Source organism: Paroedura picta, chromosome 5 (assembly GCF_049243985.1).
Source record: "Paroedura picta isolate Pp20150507F chromosome 5, Ppicta_v3.0, whole genome shotgun sequence".
In the NCBI taxonomy this organism is placed as follows: domain Eukaryota; kingdom Metazoa; phylum Chordata; class Lepidosauria; order Squamata; family Gekkonidae; genus Paroedura; species Paroedura picta.
The window spans coordinates 22,361,985-22,384,705 of NC_135373.1; the positions used below are offsets into that span (position 1 = coordinate 22,361,985).

The window sequence follows — 22,721 nt, forward strand, 5'->3', positions numbered from 1 at the left end:
TGTGATGGGGCCTCAACATTAAAACTCTCAGTGAACCTAACTGCAAAATGTATTGATTGATCCACCCCCCCCCACCCCCAGTTTTATTCAGTTTTATTTGGATGGAATATCGCTATATCAACTTTTGTTCACTTTGTAGTAATTATTTATGTCCCTAACAAAATTCTACAATGGATCTTGGATTTCAGAATGTGTTTCCACTGGATCGGTGTCATTGCCACCATTCTATGCAAATTGATTTTACTAGACTTGGGCAGGGGAGTTGGTTTCCTTTCCTTTTTATCATGAATACCTAAACAAAGTTATCATTTGGCTGTTTGTATGGTTTTCTTTGTTTTAGTGTTTTTTCCATTATTGTTGCATCGTCATAATAATTCTTTATGCCATGTAGACACCCCCTTTCTGCCCAAGTGATCCAAACTGGCTTGTAATACTCTCCCATAGTTATGTATTTTCCCACAAGCAACCTGTGAGGTAGCTTAGGCTGAGAGTTTGTGACTGGCCTAAGGCCAGACGTCAAGTTCCTATGGCAGAATGCTTAACAACAATATCTTTTTTTTGTAATATAGCAACAGAATAATCAAAACCATTCGGTGAGTACCACATATCCTGCATTATTACAATAAAATACACTAACTGGAAAATAATGGAGTCAAAGATTAGTTCCTCCCAAATTTCCCCTTCCAGTGAGGTCACTGACTTGCAGGAGGGTATTATGTGCTGGAATAAGATGCAACACCAATGTTGGGACGAACAAGGCCACAGCTTTATTACCTCCCCACGGGAGGGTTGGCACAGCATGGGGGAGAGAGGCTGACCTAGCAGCAGACTGCACCAATGACCCACAGAGTCCAAAGGTGTCCTGGAGACCAGCACCATTCCCAGCTGGGAGAGCAGATCTCCTTGCCTACCAAAGTCTGCCACTAGGGGAAGTGACCTAAGTGTGGGATCCACCAGGCGCCAACATGATTTGACTGCCCCCAGGCTACCTGGTAAATGAGCCCCTGGCCTCCCAGCTGGGTAAGCCGTGCTCGTATACATGCCCCCTCTTAGGGAAGCCCCAAACCCCAGGGAGTCCAATCGCACAACGAATTCCCTGCCAGCAGGCTCCATCCCATGCAAACACACTGCTGTGTAGTGGTTAGGAGTGCGGACTTCTAATCTGGCATGCCAGGTTCGATTCTGCACTCCCCCACATGCAACCAGCTGGGTGACCTTGGGCTCGCCACGGCCCTGATAAAACTATTCTGACCAAGCAGTGAAATCAGGGCTCTCTCAGCCTCACCCACCACACAGGGTGTCTGTTGTGAGGAGAGGAATGGGAAGGCGACTGTAAGCCACTTTGAGCCTCCTTTGGGTAGGGGAAAGCGGCATATAAGAACCAACTCTTCTTCTTCTTCTTCAAAACATCCACCTCAAAACCCTGAACATCGCTGAATACAACTACATAGGGTGGGTGGGAAGATAGCGGCTCCCATGGTGTCTCTGGTGAAGAGGGCAAGACTTAGTTGACACAGGCCCTGCCCTCCCCTTAACACTGTGTGTGCTGCATTCCAGCAGTGTGCACACTAGAGGGCTTCTGGGTGGTCGTTTCTTCCACCCATCAAGCCCTCTGCTGTGTCAATGTTCGCCTGAGGTGAGTCTCGGCCAGGTTTATTTCCTACAAAATTTAAAATTTAAATTTCACATTCCAGACTACTACTCCCTCTATGCCTTAAATCCCTAGTAGGGTTCTGCATGGGTTATTTATTTACTAGACTTGGGCAGGGGAGTTGGTTTTATTTCCTTTCATTTTTGTTATGAATACCTAAACAATGCTATCATTGGGCTGTTTGTATGGATTTCTTTGTTTTATTGTTTTTTTCCATTATTGTTGCATCGTCATAATAATTCTTTATGCCATGTAGACACCCCCTTTCTGCCCAAGTGATCCAAACTGGCTTGTAATACTCTCCCATAGTTATGTATGAGGGTTTGTGACTGGCCTAAGGCCATGCATCAAGTTCCTGTGGCATGAATGCTTAACAAGAATATCTTTCTTTTGTAATACAGAACCATAAAAATACAAAAAATTCGGTGAGTACCACATATACTGCATACTACAATAAAATATAATAGCAGTAAAATATGTGCCTGTCCAATTTTGAAAATCAGACTTTCTAATTTAGTCATTTTAAAAAATGTTATTTCCTCGTTGAGATGTGAGGGGGATTCTGGGGAGGGCCCGGTTGTGGGATGAAACTCAGAGACATGCAATAATCACCACATCAGCTTTTGTTTACTTTCCACTAGGGTTGTACGCTTTGTCACACTTCGGCCACCGCAGCAATCACTGAAGCCCGGAGCAGTGCTTAGGAGGCCAACACTGTGGAGAGAAGGTGTGGCGGCACATCAGCTGGTGGCCACACACAGGCAACAAGGCTCTGCACCTGCGTGTGGTCACCTGCTGGTGTGCCACCGCTGCCCCTCATTTCCACACCATGGCACTGGCCGCCTCAGGCCTCGGTGATTGCCGAGTTAGCCAAACTGCGCTGAAGCGCACAGCCCTACCTTCCACTAATTGTTTATGTCCCCAAGAAGAACTGGCTAGAATCTTAGATTCTGCTTGTCGTTTTCATCAGCGTACGTGGATAGCTTTTACTAGACCTCCCCAGGACTTTTTTTGCTTTCACGTTTGTTATTCTTTCCAAAATGGATTGTTTGATTGTTGAGCACTTTCATCCAGCTTCCTTTTCTTCATTATTATTGTTGTTGTTGTTGTTGTTGTTGTCTATTTTCATAATAATAACATAAATTCAGGTTTTAAAGGAAAATCTAGGACCAACATTTTCTTCAAGATTGTATGGACCTTAGCCCAAAATTTATATACTTTTCCACCTTTCCACCGCATATGAAGAAAGGAACCCACTTTATCTACACATTTCCAACATCTATTATCACATGTTCATTGTTAGATAACCAATCATATGTTCATTGTGACTGTCCCCCCTAATGTCCAATGATGGGCCTGGAGTGGGTGGGAAGGGGAGGAGCCCCAGCCATACAAATCTTTGCTGTCAAGGCTTATCACATGTGATAGTGCTAAGAATCAAGAGAGGTAAATACTCTAATTTTAATTTAACGGCATAGGCCTACTCTGGGTCTATTTCTGACACTGGGGTGGGCATGATGGAGTGGCATCTATCTGCCCTAGCCCTGGGTTTCTCAATGGTAAATAGGCTGAAGAAGGCTGCCCGATTGCTTTGTCAGTGTTGTTTTCTTTCCCACGTGTGGTTTCTCTTTTCCGGTTTTGATATTTCACCTCTATATGTGATGCAGATTTCCCTGTTAAGTACTCTAATGTTAATTTAACTGCATAGGCCTACTCTGGGTCTATTTCTGCGTTTTCCATTTTCTAGCCAGAACTAATCTTGCTGCCATCGTCGCATAAAAGAATAGACTTCTTGTATGTGTTGGGAAGCACTGCAGTGGTAGGCTTAGTAGCATATATTCAGGCTTCAGAAGAAAATTCAAATCCCACATTTTCTGCATTATTGTATGAACCTTAACCCAATACTTATACATTTTTTCACATTTCCACAACATGTCATAGAAAGAACCAACTTTATCTACACATTTCCAACATTTATTATCACAACTTTTTGCAATTGCAGCAATCACTTTTGGTATTACATACCACCTACAAAACATTTTATACCAGTTTATACCAGTTTTCTCTAAGAATTTGACTGTTATTAAGCTTTGGAATCCTAGTCCATATATATTCCCATTGTTCTAAGGTCACATGCATTTCAAAATTTATATTTATATATTTGTCCTTGCAAGTATGGTTTTTCTTGAATTAGTAGATTTTCAAATTCTGGTATTGAAGCTTCTAGATTTAATGGAGGCTGAAATTCTGCTTTGAACCTGGATAGAAGTTGGTTATATTCCAACCATTGGTTTTCTACTCCTTCTTTTTCTAAAACGTGTCTTTCTTTAAGCTTGCCGGATTTAGTTAAGAGATCTTTATATCGCAAACAAGTCAGTCTTTTTTGTTGTGTTTTGCTGAAAAGAGCTTGGCGATTTTAGTACAGATGGTGTCGGGGATAATCTTCTACCATACTTTGTCCAGATTTTTAACAATCCATCAATCCAAGAGTTCCCACTTGTCTTTTGTTTTTGCGTTCCTGTCGGCCAAAGTCTTTCATGGAAACTATTGCCTAAGGCCTCTTTTTCAAATATCAGTTCTCTTAATTGTGGCTCTCATATCCAGTCCACTATATATGACCGTTTATGCACTGGGAACTTCACTGCCCCAGCTCCCATGCAGGAGCACAAATAGGAGGTGTATGAGGTGCACCAGGCCAAATGTTCCCCCATGTGGGTGCAGGGAGAGGTGGGGCAACCTGCCACAACTAAAACTCCAGCCTACATCCCAGCATGAAACCTCCAGTGCATAAACGTTCTATGTGAGTGCCGCTGCGTGATGGTACAACTTTAGGCTTGGTACTCCTTGTCATCCTCTCTTTTTCTCATCTTGCAATATCTTAAAGGCAATTCTTGGTCTTTTCCCGCTCCATATAAATTTGTTGATACCAGATTGCCATTTTTCCAGTACTCTTTCCACAATCTCTACTGGTAACATTTGGCTGTTGCTATTCTAGCAGACCATGATAATTTCATTCTGTTCCATCTCTTGATATCTGATTGAATACTGCTCCAAAATCTTTCATAATTGCCAATAAAAAGGTCTCTAAAGTCTTTGTCTAGATAGATACCCAGGCATTTTACCCATTTAGGATTTAACTTCACAGCCAGTGTTTTCTTTGATGTTTTGCACCTCTAAATCTGTGACTCCTTGAAGGATAATTTTTGTCTTCGCTTTATTTATTCTGTATCCTAAGTAGGGTACAAAATTTCTTAATAAATCTAATAGTGGTTAGGGTTTTGTCAGGTTTTCCGAAGTACAGACTACATCATCAGCATAGCATTTCAATTTGAATTCTTCCCATTCAGTTCTTATTCCAGTGATTTCTTTCATGGCTCGAATCTTAGATGCCAGCATTTCTAGTACCAGATTAAATAATAATGAAGATAATGGACAGCCTTGCCTGGTACCTTTGTTTATGTTGATTGATTGTTCCGTAAACATTCCATTTACTAATATCCTTGATTCTTGTTTGGAGTATATATGCCTGATCAAATCAAAATAGTATCACCACAGTCTATCACTTTAAGAGTTTTAAATAAAAAGTCCCAACAAACATTATCAAAGGCTTTCTCTGCATCTAAAAATATAAAAGCCATTTTCAACTTTTTCTTCCGCATGTAGTCGGCAGCTTTCAGGACAAACCTAAGATTGTTCCTCATTAACCTTGTGGGCATAAAACCTGTTTGATCTTGATGTACTATGTCCCCTACACATCTTTTCAGTCTCTCTGTTAGTATTTTTGCAAAAATTTTATAATTTATTTTTTTTTCAATTGTTATACCGCCACTCTCGGAAAGACTCACGGTGGTTTACAAGTATAAAACAATAGTTTCCATAAATACCCCATAAAAACAGCCCATAACAGAAACCAAGCAGATGGCGATCACTACCTTAAAAGATTTTAAACACTCCACCCCCTATCCCCCTGATTCAGACTGAGGGCCAGGTTCTCTTCCGGTGGCAGCGGGGAACCAGATCTAAAGTCTCCGGGGGATCCTCTGATGGTATCCCGGCTGCCTTGTGGATTTGGTATTGCATCAGTTTTTGTGTGTCAAAATTAGACCTCCGTGGAAGACCCAGCGAAGGTCAAAACGCATCGGGACCCTAAGATTGTACAGTGTATACGACAATTTTCCAATAATGGCCTATGGGCTTTGTGTGTGTGTTTTTAGCCTTAAAGAATTTTTTTAAAGCTGCACACAATAAATATTTTTCTCACCTGTGGTCTAAATAAGGGGTAGTCAACCCGTGGTCCCCCAGATGCTCATGGACCACAATTCGCATTTGCTGGCAGGGGCTCATGGGAATTGCAGTCCATGGACATCCGGAAGACCACATTTAATGGACTTCAACATTAAAACTCTCAGTGAACCTAACTGAAGTGAACCTATTGAAGTCATTGTTCTCCCCCCAGTTTCATTGAAATTTTACAATTTAGATGGAATATTGCTACATCAACTTTTGTTCACTTTGCAGTAATTATGTCCCTAACAAAATCTACAATGGATCTTGGATTTCAGAATGTGTTTTCAATGGGTCGGTGTCATTGTCACCATTCTATGCAAATAGCTTTTGCTAGAATTGGGCAGGGTAGTTGGTTTTATTTCCTTTCATTTTTGTTATGAATACCTAAACAATGCTATCATTGGGCTGTTTGTATGGATTTCTTTGTTTTATTGTTTTTTTCCCATTATTGCTGAATCGTCATAAAAATTCTTTATCCATGTAGACACCCCCTTTCTGCCCAAGTGATCCAAACTGGCTTGTAATACTCTCCCATAGTTATGTATGAGGGTTTGTGACTGGCCTAAGGCCATGCATCAAGTTCCTGTGGCATGAATGCTTAACAAGAATATCTTTCTTTTGTAATACAGAACCGTAAAAATGGAAAAGGTTCGGTGAGTACCACATATCCTGCATACTACAATAAAATATAATAACTGGGTAAAATATGTGCTTGTCCAATTTTGAAAATCAGACTTTCTAATTTAGTCATTTTAAAAAATGTTATTTCTTCATTGAGATGTGAGGGGGATTCTGGAGAGGGCCCGGTTGTGGGATGAAGCTCAGAGACATGCAATAATCACCACATCAGCTTTTGTTTACTTTCCACTAGGGTTGTACGCTTTGTCACAGTTTGGCCACCGCAGCAATCACGGAAGCCCGAAGCAGTGCTTAGGAGGCCAACACTGTGGAGAGAAGGTGTTGCGGCACACCAGCTGGTGGTCACACACAGGCAACAGGGCTCTGCACCTCCGTGTGGTCACCTGCTGGTGTGCCACTGCTGCCCCTCATTTCCACACCATGGCACTGGCCGCCTCAGGCCTTGGTGATTGCCGAGATAGCCAAACATTCCAGCAGTGTGGGTGGTCGTTTCTTCGTCCCATCAAGCCCTCTGCTGTGTCAATGTTCGGCCGAGGTGAGTCTTGGCCAGGTTTATTTCCTACCAAAATTTAAAATTTAAATTTCACATTCCAGACTACTACTCCATCTATGCCTTAAATCCCTAGTAGGGTTCTTCATGAGTTATTTTAATGTCCTGTGCTAATCCCTTTATTCTACCTTCTGGGGAGTTTACTTATTACCCCTGTCTGTTCAAGAAACCCACTCTATTCCAACCAAATTTTAGATGTGGCCTAAGCCAAGTATCACCAGTGTGTTCCCCTTGGGTACCAAGGTGCCTGCAGAACCATTCCTGGTATGCACTGAGTGTCCTTAGAAAGTAAGTGGGGCTTTTCCACTTTTGTCATCTTCATGGGATGAAGCCGGCAGTGGCCTTCTGGAAAGTACTTTACCTATGCAAATAACGGGATATGATTCTAAAGTGACAGTGGGACTTGATGTTGATTAAATGGAATTGGACTTTAACATTTTTTTATTTAAAAAATTATTTTTTCCCAAAAAAGATAGAAACAAAGTAGATACATATAATAAACATCTGTGAAGCAATTATTTCGAGTCTGAACATATCAGAACCCCCTCCTTTCCCCGTGTTTTACTTTCTTAAATAGTTAAAATAGGGACCCCATTGTTCTTGAAAAGCTTCTTCTGATTTTCCATTAACAGTCAATGTCAGTTTAGCCATCTTGGTGAGATCCACCAATTTGCTCAACCAGTCTTCTATTGACAGTAGCTCCTGCGTTTTCCATTTTCAAGCCAGAACTAATCTTGCTGCCATCGTCGCATAAAAGAATAGACTTCTTGTATGTGTTGGGAGGCACTGCAGTGGTAGACTTAGTAGCATATATTCAGGCTTCAGAAGAAAATTCAAATCCCACATTTTCTGCATTATTGTATGAACCTTAACCCAATACTTATACATTTTTTCACATTTCCACAACATGTCATAGAAAGAACCAACTTTATCTACACATTTCCAACATTTATTATCACAACTTTTTGCAATTGCAGCAATCAGTTTTGGTGTTAAATACCACCTATAAAACATTTTATACCAGTTTATACCAGTTTTCTCTAAGAATTTGACTGTTATTAAGCTTTGGAATCCTAGTCCATATATATTCCCATTGTTCTAAGGTCACATGCATCTTAAAATTTATATTTATATATTTGTCCTTGCAAGTATGGTTTTTCTTGAATTAGTAGATTTTCAAATTCTGGTATTGAAGCTTCTAGATTTAATGGAGGCTGAAATTCTGCTTTGAACCTGGATAGAAGTTGGTTATATTCCAACCATTGGATTTCTACTCCTTCTTTTTCTAAAACGTGTCTTTCTTTAAGCTTGCCGGATTTAGTTAAGAGATCTTTATATCGCAAACAAGTCAGTCTTTTTTGTTCTGTTTTGCTGAAAAGAGCTTCGATTGGCAATTTTAGTACAGATGGTGTCGGGGATAATCTTCTACCATACTTTGTCCAGATTTTTAACAATCCATCAATCCAAGAGTTCCCACTTGTCTTTTGTTTTTGCGTTCCTGTCGGCCAAAGTCTTTCATGGAAACTATTGCCTAAGGCCTCTTTTTCAAATATCAGTTCTCTTAATTGTCGCATCTATCTGCCCTAATTTTAATTTAACTGCATAGGCCAACTCTGGGTCTATTTCTGGCATTGGGGTGGGGATGATGGAGTGTCATCTATCTGCCCTAGCCCAGAGTTTCTCAAAGTAAATAGGTGGATAAACGCTGTCCTACTGCTGTGTTAGTGGTATTTTCTTTCTCACATGTGGTTTCCTCTTTCTAGTGGTCATTTTGATATTTCACCTATATATGTGATGCAGATTTCCCTGTAGATTTAGTGCAGGTTTTTATGAGACACCAACAGTGGTGTAATAATGAATTGGCCACTAGAGGGACGCAAACACATGTGGATTTTTCTTTAAAAACCTGAAGCAATACAGACACACAAGCAAAGAAAAGTAGACTGTAGAAGAGCCCCAGCTCCCCCTTGGTTGTGGGCCAGGTTTACCTCCTACACAAGCCTTCCTGGTGGTATCCCCTCACTGGCAGATGAGTGAGGATAAGAGTCTGTTGTGACACCAAGAACTGCATATATTTCCACATAGACTCAGCAGGTAACAGATCTGTAGTCTCTTAGGCACCCAGTGAAATGTTTCTATTTTCCATAGCCTTTTGTATGGATTACTGCTTATTACTGGATTATTTTCTATAGCCTTTTGTATAAGATTACTGCTCTCCAGTTTTTGTATGACCCTGCATTGCATATGAGATATAAGACATAAAAACCACAAAAATAAGTATCAAAGTACCCAAAGTTTAAAAAAAAAACATATTTACTTTTTTTCTTTCGCATTTGTTATATTTTCCAAAATGGATTGTTTGATTGCTGAGCACTTTCATATAGCTTTCTTTGCTGTATTATTATTATTGTTGATTTTCATAATGTTTCTTTACACCATGTAAAACCTAGCTTTCTGCTCAAGAGTGGTCCAAACTGTCTTACAATAGTCTCCCATTTTATATAATGTGCTTTTAATTTGTTTAACACAAGATAGAAAAGTACAAAGACAGTGAAACAAATCCAATTGCTATAATTTCAAAATTCTGAAAGTTAGACACTATCCCTCCACAATATAATGACCCTTTGTAATTTATTTTGCTAGTAAACTCAGATAAGGGCCCCATTGTTATCGAAAGGCATCTTCTGTTTTTCCAATAACAATCAATGTTTGTTGTACCATTTTGGCTAAGTCCGCCAGTTTATCTAACCAATCATCTATTGAAGGTAGTTCTTGCAACTTCCATTTCCTGGCCAATACCAATTTTGCTGCCATTGATGCATAAAATAAGAATGTTCTGGTTTGAACTGGAAGACACTGCAGTGGTATGCTTAAAACCATAAATTCAGGTTTTAAGGGAAAATTTAGAACCAAAATTTTCTCCAGGATAGTATGGACCTTAGCCCAAAATTTATATACTTTTTAAACCTTTCCACCACATATGAAAAAAGAAACCCACTTTATCTACACATTTACAACATCTATTATCACATGCTTTTGCCATTTTTGCAATCACTTTGGGGGTCACATACCATCTATAGAACATTTTATAGCCATTTTCTTTAAGTATTTGGCTATTTGTAAACTTAGGAATTCTAGACCATACACATTCCCATAGTCTCCCATTTTGACATTTTAGTCTCACAACCACCCTGCCAGGTAACTTAGTTTCAGAGTTTGTGACTGGCCCAAGGCCATCCAGCAAACTCCTGTGGGAGAACGGATATTCAAGCCTGCTTGACAGAATATTTTTCTTTTGTAATCTAGCATCAACACCATGGCTCTGTAAGTACTGCAAATCCTGCCTATTATCTGTGATCTATAATTATGGGAACCAGTATGCCTTTGTCAGTGTTTGATAATTAGACTTTATTATTTGGTCATTTAGATCTTTATACATTGCTAGTGTTGTTAACCCAGGCATGGGAAGTTTCTGAATATGGGTGGAGAGGGGGTGATACCTAGGGAGGGCAGAATTTGAGGAGGAATCTTAGGGTAGGTGATATCCTTCAACTCTGTTCAACCAAATTGGTCAAAGAGATGCTGTAGCATTCCCCAAAGACTCTTTTATTGAGGAATTTGAGAGAGAGCACCTCCCATTTTTGAGGCAATGAAAGAGGTTTCATTTGTCCACAGATTATATTTGGGTTGAACTACTCCTAAATGCAGATGGTCAAGACAAATTTCTCTAGGGGCTCTTCTGAATTATCATTTTCATCACTTGTGTGTCCCTACTGTGAGCTTTCTCACACAGGTTTTCACGAAACCCTGGAGTTTCGTTGATTGGGTGGCAATTAAATATTTAAAATGTATTTTTAATTTATTTCTGTTCAGTGCCGGGTGATATGGCCATATATGTTCATTGTGACTGTTCCCCCCTAAAGTCCAATGATGGCCCTGGCGAGGGGAGGAAGGAGAGGAGCCCCAGCTGTACAAATCCTTGTTGTCAAGGCTAATCACATGTTATAGCGCTAGGAATCCAGTGAGTTAAGTACTCTAATTTTAATTTAACTGCATAGGCCTACTCTGGGTCTATTTCTGGCATTGGGGTGGGGATGATGGAGTGTCATCTATCTGCCCTAGCCCAGAGTTTCTCAAAGTAAACAGGTGGATAAACGCTGTCCTGCTGCTGTGTTAGTGGTATTTTCTTTCTCACATGTGGTTTCCTCTTTCTAGTGGTCATTTTGATATTTCACCTCTATATGTGATGCAGATTTCCCTGTAGATTTAGTGCAGGTTTTTATGCGACACCAACAGTGATGTAATATTGAATTGGCCACTAGAGGGACCCAAACATATGCGGAATTTTCTTTAAAAACGTGAAGCAGGATGGACACACAAGCAAAGAAAAGTAGACTGTAGAAGAGCCCCAGCTCCCCCTTGGTTGTGGGCCAGGTTTACCTCCTACACAAGCCTTCCTGGTGGTATCCCCTCACTGGCAGATGAGTGAGGATAAGAGTCTGTTGTGACACCAAGAACTGCATATATTTCCACATAGACTCAGCAGGTAACAGATCTGCAATCTCTTAGACACCCAGTGAAATGTTTCTATTTTCCTTAGCCTTTTGTATGGATTACTGCTTATTACTGGATTATTTTCTATAGCCTTTTGTATATGATTGCTGCTATAGCCTTTTGTATAAGATTACTGTGACACCAAGAACTGCCTATATTTCCCCATAGACTCAGCAGGTAACAGATCTGCAGTCTCTTAGGCACCAGGTGGAATGTTTCCATAGCCTTTTGTATCTCATGTCCCACCATAAGATTACTGCTCTCCATTTTTTGTATGACCCTGCATTGCATATGAGGGTCATCAAACCTATAAGATATAAAAACCACAAAATAAGTTTGCCCAAAATTAAAAAAAAAACATATTTACTTTTTTTTCTTTCACGTGTGTTATTTTTTCCAAAATGGATTTTTGTATGACCCTGCATTGCATATGAGGATTATCCAAATTGTAAGCCATAAAAACCATAAAAATAAGTTTCAAGCTATCCTCAATTAAAAACAATTTTTTTAAAAATCATGGGAAGAAGACTAGTTCAGAGAATAAGTCACATGAGAGAAAAGATTTCACTTCCTCCAGAGAGACAATGATAGCAGAAAAAACAAACTGGTGTCCAAATGTAAAAACCTAAGCATAAGAGAGCCAGTTTGGTGTAGTGGTTAGGAGTGCGGACTTCTAATCTGGCATGCTGGGTTCAATTCTGCACTCCCCCACATACAACCAACTGGGTGACCTTGGGCTTGCCACGGCACTGTTAATAAAACTGTTCTGACCGGGCAGTGATATCAGGGCTCCCTCAGCCTCACCCACCCCACAGGGTGTCTGTTGTGGGGAGAGGAATGAGAAGGCGACTGTAAGCCGCTTTGAGCCTCCTTCGGGTAGGGAAAAGCGGCATATAAGAACCAACTCTTCTTCTTCTTCTTCTCATAAGCATCTACTATGGTTGATAGCTACAGTATTTTCTAGTTAATGAAAATACAAATGTTAAAAATAACAAAAATATATCACAACTAGTAATGTGATTGTGTCTCACAGAATCAAGAAATGTCCCATCATATTGTCAAAGGCTTTCATGGCTGGAATCAACTGTTTTTTGAAATTTTCATGTGCATGTGGGGCCCTGTTGACTATGGGCCACACAAGACGCAACTCCAGATTAGCGTTAACAAGGCTACAGGGTTTTTTTTTTTGCCAAGCACACACTTCCAGCTGGAGGGTTGGCCCCCATTATTGACATGAGGAAAGACCCACCTGTCCACAGCCATCTAACTGTTCTGTATCTGTCTCTGGGACCTATCACCATATAGTCAGAAAGGCAGATGCCTTGCCCCCAGAGTCCTCACAGGGAGGAGAGCATGTGGTGACAGACAGAAGCCCATCTCATTCTGCCACCCAGTCCACCTGAATCCAGGCCCCTGGCCTACCCAGCCAGGTAGCTGCCCCCGTTGGTGAGCCGGTCTCTTATTGAGATCTGCCAGCCTCAGGGCCACCGTGCGTGGACTGGAACCCTGAACCAAGGGTCTTCCTTGTGCTATTTCCCACAGCTGTGACAAATTACAAACGATTGGAATAACAAACCACACATATAACCTGAAGTATAGGGAGGGTGCGAGGGCAAAGATGGCAAAGATCTGAAGCGGAATGGTGGGGCCTCTCTACATGACGCCTTATAAAGGCACCTGTGGCCTCACCCCCACATTGTGCCACTGTGCATGCCTGAATGCTGCCAACTAGCCCACACCAGACATGCTGGCGCAGTGGTCTGCTATCTGCAGCGTTAACCAGCAGCCGCTGGTAAATCATGGCTGCTTTTTCTGGTAGTTTTCGTTCCTAATGTTTCACCTGCATCTGTGGGTGGCATCTTCAGAGGTCAGGCACAGCAAGATGCATAACTCTCTGTTGCACACATCTGCTGAGAGAATATCAACACAGCTTCAGTATAGGGAAGACCTGCCTCACCAAACTTTTGAAGTTCTTTGAGAAAGTCAACAAGCAAGTAGATAATGGTGACCCAGAAGATATTGTGTACTTGGACTTTCAAAAGACTTTTGATGAGGTTCTTCTGAGCAAACTTAGCAATCAGGCTAAAGTCTTCTTAGTAAACTTAGCAATCATAGGCTAAGAGGTTTGATTAAATGACAGGAAGCAAGAGTAGGAATCAGTGAGGTCTCACACATTGGCATCAATACCATTTCATTTGCTCATAAATGATACAGAACTACACGTGAGCAGTGTAGTGGTCAGGTTCACAGACGATTCATGCTGGTGAAAACCGCTGACTGTGAAGAACTCCAAGTGGATCTCCACAATACTGGGAAAGTAGACAGCAGCATGGAAAACAAAGTTCAGTTTGGGTAATTGGAGGGTGATGCACATTAGGACCAAAAAAATTGCAACTTCAGATAAAGGCTAATGGAGTCTGAGCTCACTCATACTGAGAGGCATAATAGATCTCGGGTTTAGTGAACAGCTCAATGAAAGTATCAGCCCAGTAGTCTGTAGCAATGAAAAGGCAAAATATATGTTAGGATTATTTGGAGAGGGATTGAAATGAAAATAAACCATGTTATAATTCCCCTGTACAAATCTATGGTACAGCTTTATTTGGAATAGCATGTGCAGTTCTGGTCACTGTAAAAAGGATGTTGTAGAGATGGGAAAAGTACGGAGTAGGGCAACCAAAAGGAGAAGGAGGTTGGGGCTTTCAGACAGGGAGAGACTTTTCTTTGACCCTGCCCTGAATTCATTCATATGACAAAGCTTTAACAAAACCTTTCTTTCTTTGTATGGAAAGAGAAGTAATGATGAATAGGTGAGTACTGCAAATAATGTCTGTTGTCCGTATTAGATGCAATATACTTCCAGATTTTGATCATCACACATATTTGTTAAATTATTCAGAAAAGGAATGCGTTGCATCTCCAAAGAAGTCCTGTATAGGGTGCTCATAGGGTGTGGCAGAATAGGCCTGCTCTGATCACTTGACCTTCATCCACTGTGCCTTTCATGGTTTTCTGAACACCTGAGGGAGCTTTTCTCTCACTCTGCTCAACCACTGGCATACCCCTGTGATGTATCACCTTTTCCATGTAAGCTCAACGGCTGACAGGGGGAATCATTAAGCTGCTATATTTAAATGGACAGCAGCCATTTCAGGGATCCCTTTTACTCCTCCTGTTTGGAAATGGAGGAAGGGAATGAAACTGACAGCTGATCTGTATAGGTTATTTATTCATTTGTTTATTTAGATTTTTATACTGCCCTTCCATACAGCTCTGGACCATCATAAGTGATTACATGGAACATCACAACAATATAACAAATATAACAGTACAACAACCATAACAATACTTTAACAGAAAGTAACTTTGAAATCCTTAGGTGGGTCGGTATATTCAATCATGGAGGAGGGTGTCTGTAGGGGGACCAGATATCTACGCCCAAATAAAAGCCTGAAAATGCATCTTTTATTTGGGTCAGCTGTACCAGCAGCTGAAACAGATTAGAGAATCTATGTTTGGCTTAGAAGCATCAAGACAATACCATTAAAGTACATTATTGGAAATGTTTTTAAGGTTTGGGTAAGCCAAATGCACAAATGAGCCTGAATTCTATAAAAAGAAATGTGATAGTAAATCATACATATGCTTATTTATTTGTGATCATTTAGATCAGCATAACGATTGGGCACTGCAAGTCAAAATATACAAGACATTTCAGAGTTAGTAAATCAATTCTGATTGGTCTCTAGAAAAGCACAGAAGAAACTCGTTGAGATAGGTTTAATACACTAGTCAAGTTTGCAATGTAGAGTGAGATGTTTGTTTTTCTTTCCTCCATGACCTTCCTTGTTTCTCCTTGATTGATAACCTTCTGGATTCATTTCCTGATTCCTCTTCCGATTGTGATGTGAGTCCTTTATGATATATTTCCTTACACTGCAATTCAAAGGGGGTGGGAGGTTGTGGCCCTAACCACCATTATCTTTCTTCAAAACGAGCCTTTTAAGGAACTTCTCTAAACTGTATTAAATTACTGATGAATGTATTCAGTCTTTTTCTCTTTGGAGATGTTCTTACTAACAGCAATTATTTTTCTTTCCACTAGTTCCCACAATGGCATGATATATTGAAGATCCTGGACCACATCCAAATCAATTGCCTGCTCGTGACCCTCTTCTGATGCCACTGGAAGACAATCATACGAACACCGCTCACGCTACAAATGATATGAATCTGTCTGGTATTGCTCATTGCAGTCACACTTCTTGTGTCATGGGCAGAAAGAAAATAAAAGAAAATACCAGCTACGTTTGTGTTTATGATTTGCTAATGGAGAATTTTAACCACTCTGTGAACAAGATCAGCTCAATCCTAAATGCTGCTGTTTGCATTGTGGAATTATGAATTTGTTAGTGCTGGCCTTCAAATCAAAACTTTCCCTGATTTGGTTGTTTAGCAAATACTGCTTGGGTGGGGTAAGATTTGAGTGCGCAGCCATGTTGGTCTGAAGGAGCAGAACAAATTTTGAGCCCAACAACACCCTTGAGACCAATAAAATTCTTTCAAGCACACTTCATCAGACACTGAAATGGAAATAACCAGGCCACATACATAAGGAGAAAGTCAGCCATGAATAAGTACACAGTTCAAGGGATAACCCTTCAGTGGGCTACCTCCTTTCTCCACGGTCGAGGTCAGAGGATTGAGATTGGGAAGGATCAGTTGCACTGCCGCCAACTTCTTTGTGGGGTTCTGCAGGGTGCGATTCTCTTCCCGACATTATTTAACATCTTCATGAGCCCTCTCACCCAGCTAGTTCAGAGCTTTGGGCTTGGGTGTCATCAATTTGAAGAACACACCCAGCTCTATCTCTAGATGGATGATCGTCTGGATGCTCCTTTGACTGTACTGGACCAGTGCTTGGAGGCAGTGATGAAATGGCTTAAAGCAAGACATCTTAAACTGAACCCTTCAAAGACAGAGTTCCACTGGCTGGGTAGGAAGGGACCAGAGCAGGAAGCATACCTACCCAGGGTGGATGGGGTGCAGCTCCCAACTGCACAAACCTGGGTGTGATTTTGATGCCTCTCTCATGTTGAAGGCTCAAGTAGTGTAAGGCCGAATAAATTTCAGTAAGAAAGGCAGTTTATGTTTTGGCAAACAGGAGCAAAGCTTAGCTTCTTTGGTGAAAGCCAAGACCTTACTCAAAACTTGCTATTCCAAAGAAGTCTTTTATACAGTTTACCAGGAAAATTCCATCCAAACTGTCCTTCCCAGGGTGTTCCTGGGCCAGGCTCACATTCTTTTCCCTATACTCCCCAAACATACAATTTCCATACATGCATGTGCATTAAAAAGAGCTCTACATCCACCCAAGCCTAAGACAGCATCAACATCTATTTCTCTCACCTTTCCTTCAAAAAAAACTCCCCCCCCCAACAGTGGTCTTATCACCAAGAGGGGTGCCAAGATTCTTAGTTTCTATCTAAACAGCTGCTTTCTTCAGCTCATTGAATTACCAGGGTGAAATGATGTTGCTACGATGGTACTAAACAAGAAATTCAGCTCTGATCCTTCAGTAGACATTTTTGATCTTTGCCAGGCTAGGCTGTTAACGCCTACCTGGCCCCGGAGCATTTATCCAGGCTTGATTACTGTAACTCACTTTACGTTGGCCTACCCTTGCACCACTGGTGCAAAATGCGGCTACCCTGCTTGTCACATGGACACTGTGGAGAGCCCACATAGCAACGGTATTGTGGCAGCTGCATTGGCTTCTGATTGAATTTTGAATCCATTTCGAGGTTTTGGTTTTGACCTTCAAGGCCTTATGCAGTCTGGGCCCTTCATATCTGAGGGATCGCCTCTCTGAATATGTTCCCTGGAGAGTTCTTCAGTCGAGCAATACCAACCATCTGAGGATCCCTGGCACCAAAGAAATAAAGCTGGTCTCAAAAAGAGCCAGGGTCTATTCAGCCCTGTCTCCTGCCTGGTGGAATGAGCTCCCCAGCAAGGTCAGGACCCTGCCAGAACTGTCTGAGTTCTGCAGGGCCTGCAAGGACTTCTGCTGGGCCTATTGTTGAGGTTGACTAGATAATAGCGAGATAATAGCAACAACAAGTATTGGGCCTCCCTCTTGCCCCTCTGCCCTCCTTTCCTTCCCCACTCCTTCCCTACAAGCTTACATCTGCTGGCTTCAACCTGACCTCAGTAATCCAAATTTTGATGCTACAATGTTAAATTGTGATTTTACATAATTTTACATATTTTAACCAGGTTTGATTTGATTGATTGACTGATTGACTGATTCATTGACTGACTGACTCATTCATTCATTCATTCATTCATTCATTCATTCATTCATTCATTCATTCATTCATTCCATTTTTATACTGCCACTCCCAGCATAGCCGGCTTGTGGCGGTTTACATTCAATAAAACATGATTGTTGTTGTTGTTATGTGCGAAGTCGTGTCCGACCAACCGCGACCCCATGGACAATGATCCTCCAGGCCTTCCTGTCCTCTACCATTCCCTGGAGTCCATTTAAGTTTGCACCTACTGCTTCAGTGACTCCATCCAGCCACCTCATTCTCTGTCGTCCCCTTCTTCTTTTGCCCTCGATCGCTCCCAGCATTAGGCTCTTCTCCAGGGAGTCCTTCCTTCTCATGAGGTGGCCAAAATATTTGAGTTTCATCTTCAGGATCTGGCCTTCTAAAGAGCAGTCAGGGCTGATCTCCTCTAGGACTGACCGGTTTGTTCGCCTTGCAGTCCAAGGGACTCGCAAGAGTCTTCTCCAGCACCAGAGTTCAAAAGCCTCAATTCTTTGACGCTCGGCCTTCCTTATGGTCCAACTTTCGCAGCCATACATTGCAACTGGGAAGACCATAGCCTTGACTAAACGCACTTTTGTTGGCAGGGTGATGTCTCTGCTTTTTAGGATGCTGTCTAGATTTGCCATAGCTTTCCTCCCAAGGAGCAAGCGTCTTTTAATTTCTTTGCTGCAGTCCCCATCTGCAGTGATCTTGGAGCCCAGGAAAATAAAATCTGTCACTATCTCCATTTCTTCCCCATCTATTTGCCAGGAATTGAGAGGGCCGGATGCCATGATCTTTGTTTTCTTGATGTTGAGTTTCAAGCCAACTTTTGCACTCTCCTCCTTCACCCGCATCAACAGGCTCTTTAGTTCCTCTTCACTTTCTGCCATTAGAGTGGTATCATCTGCATATCTGAGGTTGTTGATATTTCTCCCTGCAATCTTGATCCCAATTTGTGACTCCTCTAATCCCGCATTTCTCATGATGTGCTCTGCATACAAGTTAAATAGGCAAGGCGACAGTATACAGCCTTGCCGAACTCCTTTCTCAATTTTGAACCAGTCAGTGATTCCATGTTCAGTTCTCACTGTTGCTTCTTGACCTGCATATAAATTTCTCAAGAGACAAATAAGATGCTCTGGTATTCCCATCTCTTTAAGAACTTGCCACAATTTGTTGTGTTCCACACAATCAAAGGCTTTAGCATAGTCAATGAAGCAGAAGTAGACGTTCTTCTGGTACTCCCTAGCTTTCTCCATGATCCAGCGTATGTTGGCAATTTGATCTCTAGTTCCTCTGCCTCTTCGAAATCCTGCCTGTACTTCTGGAAGTTCTCGGTCCACATATTGCTGGAGCCTAGCTTGTAGGATTTTGAGCATAACTTTGCTAGCATGAGAAATTAGTGCAATGGTGCGGTAGTTTGAACATTCTTTGGCATTGCCCTTCTTTGGAATTGGAATGTAAACTGACCTTTTCCAATCCTGTGGCCATTGTTGAGTTTTCCAAATTTGCTGGCATATTGAGTGTAGCACTTTTACTGCATCGTCCTTTAAGATTTTGAATAGTTCAACTGGAATGCTGTCACCACCACTAGCTTTATTGTTACTCAGACTTCCTAAGGCCCATTTGACTTCACATTCCAGGATGTCTGGCTCCAGGTCAGTAACTACCCCATTGTGGTCATCAGGGATGTTAAGCTCGCTCTTGTATAGTTCTTCTGTATAATTTTGCCACCTTTGTTTAATCTCTTCTGCTTCTGTGAGGTCCCTACCATTTTGGTCCCTTATCATACCCATCTTTGCATGAAACGTTCTCTTCATATCTCCAATTTTCTTGAAAAGATCTCTGGTCCTCCCGATTCTATTGTTTTCTTCTATTTGTTTGCACTGTTCATTTAAGAAGGCATTCTTATCTCTTCTAGCTTTTCTCTGGAATTCTGCATTCAGTTGGGTGTATCTTTCTCTTTCTCCCTTGCCTTTCACTTCCCTTCTCTCCTTAGCTATTTGTAAAGCTTCCTCAGACAGCCATTTTGATTTCTTGCATTTCTTTTTCTTTGGGATGGTTTTAGTTGCTACCTCTTGTACAATGTTGCGAACCTCCATCCATAGTTCTTCAGGCACTCTGTCTATCAGATCTAATTCCTTAAATCTATTTGTCACCTCCACTGTGTATTCGTCGGGGATATGATTTAGTTCATACCTGAGTGGCCTAGTGCTTTTCCCTACTTTCTTCAATTTAAGCCTAAATTTTGCAACAAGAAGCTCATGATCTGAACCACAATCAGCTCCTGGTCTTGTTTTTATTGACTGGATAGAACTTTTCCATCTTTGGCTGCAGAGCACATAGTCAATCTGATTTCTGTGTTGACCGTCTGGTGATGTCCATGTGTAGAGTCGTCTCTTGGGTTGCTGGAAAAGAGTGTTTGCTATGACCATTGTATTCTCTTGACAAAATTCTACCAGCCTGTGCCCTGCTTCATTTTGTACTCCAAGGCCAAACTTGCCTGTTATCTCGGTTATCTTTTGGCTTCCTACTTTAGCATTCCAATCCCCCATGATGATAAGCACATCATTTTTGGGCGTTGCTTCTAGAAGGTGTTGTAGGGCTTCATAGAACTGATCAACTTCATCCTCTTCAGCAGCAGTGGTTGGGGCGTAGACCTGAATCACTGTGATGTTGAATGGTTTGCCTTGGATTCGAACTGAGATCATTCTGTCATTTTGGGGATTGTATCCCAAGACTGCTTTTCCTACTCTCTTATTGATTATGAAGGCTACTCCATTTCTTCTGCGAGATTCTTGTCCACAGTAGTATACCTGATGGTCATCTGAATTAAATTCACCCATTCCTGTCCATTTTAGTTCACTGATTCCTAAAATGTCGATGTTCAGTCTTGTCATTTCTTGTTTAACCACGTCCAGCTTGATAAAACACCCTAAATACAACATCCCCAAAATACAAAACACAGAGTAATGGTGGTTAAAACATATAGCTCCTCACCCAACAACATTTCAGTTGTTCTGGCATCAGTATAGGACACAATTAGTATTCCTGATGATGTAACCCAGAGGAGGTAGATTGCCCTGTGGTTCCGGGCAATGAAGATGATGGACAGATACACAGACATGTCAAGAAAAACAAACTCATGCCATAAGGTCCTCTTTCTTTTTAGTTCAATGCTGGATGAAAGGAACATTGTTAAGGGGATATAAATGTCAAGATCAAAAATTAATACACAGGTGCCTTTCCAGTTGTGGAAGTTAGCCAATGAGAAGTCACAGAAAGTAAAGTCAGCATTATCTACTGGAGTGCTTCTTGGTGCTCATTTGCTCTTGCCCCAAAGTGTGCCTCTGTCAAATCAAAAAGCCAGTTCTGTGTTTTCCCCATTCAACTGACATAGAATATTTCCCAATATAGCCCAGGAGGCATCAACTTTGTGTCCATACAGGGAGCTTTAGATTGGAAACAGCTGCCTCTATGGCAGGAATATGCTCAGCTTGGAACCTCCTTACCCTGGGGAAATCTGCAAAATTTTGAGATTGGTGCCAGCTTCCGCAGAACCACTTTGCATGTCATGCCGTCCAACTTGCACTCAAACTTCCCAATGTGCTCATGGGCATAACGGATGAGGACCCCAGCTCTAATTATTACACTAATTATTACACTATGATGACTTTCACCTGGCACAGGACCCCTACAGCAGGGTATGATTATAGGTCTGTTCAGAGTGGACAATATGAAGCAATGAGTTCATCCTACACTGGGGACAAATCCCCAGAGCTGGCTTTTAAAATATCAGTTTTCTTCTTCTTAGGTCTCTTAGACCCTTCCTCAAAATTGGGATTTCCAAAAAAAGAAAAAAAAAACCCTGGATCTGAATTACCGTATCAGTAAGGGGATCCAGGATTTTTCAGAAATACTAATCTTTTTTTTTGGTCCAATAAACCAAAACTGAGAAATATTCTCTTCCTCTCCCCCCACTCTTTTTTGTACACTCCAGTTTTTTTCCAGAGACTGGAGCAGCTGCCCATAGGAAGCAACGCCCTCTTAATGGACATCCAGCTCTGACTCCTGATGGACATTTGCCAGGTTTTTGGAAGCAGTGTCTGGATGGCTTAGGCAGAGGCAGCTGTAAATCAGTCCCTCCAAGACGGAGGTCCTTTTGCTGGGAAGAAGGTGATCAGGATCAGGAAGTATGTCTCCCCTTTCTGGGTGGAGTTCAGCTTATGACTGTACCTACTGCCAGGAATTTGGGGGTGGTCTTTGATGCCTCCTTATCTATGGAGGCACAAATCACAAAGGTAGTGCAAGTGGCATTTTCCCATCTGTGCCAAGCTAGGCTATTAGTACCCTACTTGTCGCCCGAACACTTGGCCATAGTGATCCATGAAATAGTCACTTCCAGACAAAAATTCTGTAACTTGCTGTACACAGGCCTTCCCTTGTCTTTGATCCAGAAATTGCAGTTGGTGCAAAATGTGGCTGCTAGGGTCCTCTCAATGTCATCTTGGAGGGTCCATATCCAGTCTGAGCTGAAGCAGCTGCATTGGTTACCAATTAGCTTCCGAATCAAGTTCAAGGTTTTGGTTCTTACATTTGGCATGGGTCCCACATATCTGAAAGGATCTCCTTATGCCGCCCTCAAGGCAGTTTGCTCTGCAGGTTTGAATCTGCTGGTTGACCCCAGTCCTTGGGAGTACACCTGGCCTCAAAGAGTGCCAAG

General features: G+C 41.6%; 1 long non-coding RNA gene across 1 annotated transcript; it reads left to right on the forward strand.

Annotated features, from left to right (window-relative positions):
* Positions 1-331: 331 nt before the first annotated feature.
* On the forward strand, positions 332-15,988 carry LOC143837286 (uncharacterized). The gene is made up of 6 exons (XR_013230946.1): positions 332-593; positions 2,053-2,076; positions 6,568-6,591; positions 10,434-10,451; positions 14,474-14,491; positions 15,814-15,988. It is a non-coding gene; the product is annotated as an uncharacterized LOC143837286 (long non-coding RNA).
* Positions 15,989-22,721: the final 6,733 nt, after the last annotated feature.